We start from the raw sequence: 3974 nt of genomic DNA, 5'->3' as shown, positions 1-3974 counted from the left end.
AAAGGACACTGGAACAATAGAAAGGCCTGGTGGATACCACCTTAACTAACTTACCACACTAAGCACCCCAATAATGGGACCAAGCGACACTGTGTGCCCCCGATGTAACGCACCTATCTTTCTCATGTGACTGCTGGAAAGGTTTACCCTGAATCTGATGGCAAAGACTCAACTCGACGAACTCAGATTGCGGAACATTCAAAACACAATTGGTCTGGACACTTCAATAATGTCAATGTCACCAAAAAAGGGGGGGGGGGAATGTGAGGGACTATTCTAGATCAAAAGAGAGGGAAGAGGCCTGAAAATGGAATGGACCGGGTGTTCCTGTGTGGGATCTTTGCAGGGATTTATGGGGGGAGGTGTCCTCCTTGCCAGCGGGCAGGAGGAGGCATAACCTCCTTGATTCAGCCCCAAGTTCAGGACCACCACCCCCAGTCCCACCCCTAGGGCACTGTGAGAGCACAGAGGAGGGAATTTTAAAGCTATTTGCTAAACTTTCTCTGGACATTCCCTCCCTCTCCCTGGCCTTGGTTTCCTGGCAAGCATTCTGGCTGGAATTACTGGAATCGCACCGTCTGCTGACAGCTTCCTCTCCCTCCTGCCCCCGGTGCTCCTACCGATGGGAGACAGCAGCGATGGATGGTCTGAGTTGGCAGGGCCCTGGCACCACCCAGCGCAGACACTGCCCCCACACGCACCCATGCAAGGCCCGCTCACCGCCTCTGCCCCCTGTCTCCAGGTTTCTACTCTTACTTTATTTTTTCTCCACCTCCTTGCGTCCATCGCCTAAAGATTCCCATTCTTGATCCTCTTCTCTCTCCCCCTCCTCCTCCTGCCGTCTTTATCTGCTGTTTTATCTCTGTGTATCTCAGTCCCTCTTCTATTTCTCTCCTGCTCGCTGTTTCTTTCTGCCTCTTTGGATCTCTCTCTCCCTCCACCTTTTTTTCTCATTCAAGGCATCTTCACTCCAATTTTCTCTGTATTTTCTATACAGCATTTCCTCTTGAGGACATTAGGACTGTTGCCGTGAGGCCTGCCTACCTGGGTACACATCCCAGCTCTGGATTCCCAGGTAGGCCTGTGCCCTTCCTTAACTTCTCTGGATTTTGGCATCCTTGTTTCTACAATGGAAACAGCAACAAGACCTCCTGGAAGCAGGACAATCGTGAGGGAGCCAGCAAAGTGGCCCAGGCAAGCTCAATAAAATCGCCAGCAGGGTAGAGTCCATGCTGCACACTTTGGTCTACACAGCCCCCCTCCTTTGATCCCTGCCTTTTCCACATGCTCTAGCCTCTTGCACCCCTTCTTGTTTCCAAACATAGCAAGCTCACTTCCACATCTAGGCCTTTGTCCTTGTTGATCCTCTTCCCAGGGGCCCTTCCCTCCTTGTCAGGTCACTCAGGCCTTCTGACACTCTGTATGGTGGTTTGAAATTACATCATGACAGCCTTTGACATTCCTCCCTTCCAAAGGCAAGCCTGTGGAGATTCTCTAGGATCACCCACACCAAGCCAGCCACCATGTCAGAAGGATGCTCAAGCAGCCTTCTGGAGATGTACACATGGGGAGGAACTAAGGCCTCCTGCAAACAACCAGCACAGACTAGCCAGGCATGTTTGTGAGCCGCCTCAATGGCAGGGGAATCCTTCAGACCCAGTTGAACCTTCAGAGGAGACCGCAGCTCTGATCATCATCTTGACTTCAACCTCATGGGAGACCTTGAACCAGAACCATGCAGTTTGGTTCTTGGGTAATTCATTACGCAACAATAAATAAATAAATAAATAAATAAATACATACATAAGTAAGTAAATCACTCTCTAGTCCTTTATTCTGATGCTATATTCTGTTTTGTTTTCCTGATTTTTAATCTCGCTCCTATCAGATGGTAAGTTCCAGGAGGGCAGTGGCCCTGCCTGTGCAATCTACCCCTGTGTCCCCACAGCCTGGCATGGGGAGCTCACTAAATAATTCTGGCCTGAGTGCAGAGAGGTCAGCAATTTCAGGTTCAGCCTGAGAAACCTCCCTCCTACAGATCTCTGTCTCCCCAAGGAGAGCAGAGAGCCTGCCCAACTCCCTTCTCTGTCTTTCTGCCTTGGGTTTCTTGCACTTTCTGTAGCTCTCTGCTTGGTTTTATTCCTGGCTGCCTGACATGGGGTGGGTTTGTGCAGGTAAAGAGACACTTGTGGGAGGAAGGGCTCTGTGTGTGTTCTCCTCTAACAAGCTGCATCTAAAATAATAGCTCCCCTTAGCAGTGGGAACGGGAATAGCCCAGCTTCAGGATGCTAATGGGGGTGGGACGCAGGAGCAGCCCAATAGGTGCCCCAGTCTGGTCACTTGCCCACACGTGAATCATTCCCACTGTATTCATATACTCATCCTTCCACCCAGTCAGCTCTGAATTAATCCTCTCTTTAGTATTTGCTTACCTATTTGTATCTGCATTAATCTACTATCTATCCTATACATTTATACTTATTAATTAATCCATTCATCCACCCATGCCTTCAACTATCCATCTATCCATCCATTATCCACCCATATACTTTCTATTTTGTCAAAAGGTCCTAGTGCCCTTATGTTAATTAATGAGTCTATTCACTTAACAGTGTGTCTATTTATTATATTTTAATTCATTAATCCACTAAACCTTCAATTCAGTTCAAACTCCCAGGTATTCACAAGCGTTACTATTCTGCACTAGGCACTGTGCCCCTCTCTGGGATTAGGAGGTAAAGGAGAGAGATGAAGGGCACCCAGGCCTTACCCATGTGCAGTTCCCCCAAATAATTTCTTGGATTCAGATGAGGAGGTGGTCGTGGGAGATCCCCAGGGGTGGATCATATCCCTGCTGCCTGGAAGCTCATGCTATCACAGGGCTATAGCAGGAGGAACATGGGGCGGGATCATAGCAACCGTTACTGGTTCTACCATTTGGATCTCTAGTGTCGGTGAGCCTCAATTTCCTCTTCTGAGAAATGGGGACAATGTCAGTAAAAGTACCATGCCCCTGTTAACTAAGTGATGCAGTGGCTTTCTAAACTTTTAGCTGGGCTGTAATTATGAATGTGTGTGCGTTTGTGTGTGTGCAGGGTTTCTTCTAAGTTTCTCACTACCTAGGCATGATATTATTGGGGACCCACCGCCTCTGCAGCCTGGGGTCATCTCTGCATTTTGCTCATGTACCAGCAGCATCTGGCAGCTGAGAATAGCCTGAGTGGGTTCTAGTGTGTTGAAGTTGCTTGTTAAGAATGCTGGTCATCTGTAGGGAGCTGCCAGTCCTTCCTCCTTGGGAAGGAGAGAATTCTTGTCTAAGTCTCATGACGGCAATGAATTAGACATCCTTGAACACCTCTCTCTCCACAGCAGATCCCCAGATTCCCAAGGTTGAGTTCATCTTCAAAGATCATTAACCAAGATCCTATGGCTCAGGTAGCCTCGGAATAGGACAGGCCTGGCTTCTAATCCCTGCTGAAATCTCAGTGTGCTGTGTGACCCCCTGGAGAGTTGCTTCCCTTTTCTGAACCTCCTTTCCCTCACCTGTTAAGTAAGGCTTGGAGATACTTCCAAGGCTGGCATCAGGAAGGTCACACGGGCAGCACGTGTGCCTGGTAAAGGTTGGCTCATTATCGTTCTGGAAGGATGGCGTGAGCCTGCACTTGAGTCATCAGGGGAGAGAAGGGAGGATTCTGCTCAGAATCAGTCAAGGAAAGTCAGATGTACTTTTTTCATTTCATTTTATTGAGTCACAGGCTCTCGTGGCTTGGAAGGAGATGGAGGATTCCTCCTCGCAACTGATACCTTTACGATGTTCTTTCCACTTGGCTTTGTGGTTTGTTTGCAAGGCAGACTTGTGCTTTGTCCTGTTTAATCTTCACCCTGCACGTGGCGTGGGTGGGATCCCTGCACCCCTTTCTCAGCCAGAGCCCTGGCATTAGAACAGGTGGGGTTCCCATAGCTGGTCTGGGACA

Source organism: Nycticebus coucang, chromosome 4 (genome assembly GCF_027406575.1).
Source record: "Nycticebus coucang isolate mNycCou1 chromosome 4, mNycCou1.pri, whole genome shotgun sequence".
NCBI classification, from domain to species: Eukaryota; Metazoa; Chordata; class Mammalia; order Primates; family Lorisidae; genus Nycticebus; species Nycticebus coucang.
Note: the sequence above shows the minus strand (reverse complement) of the source record.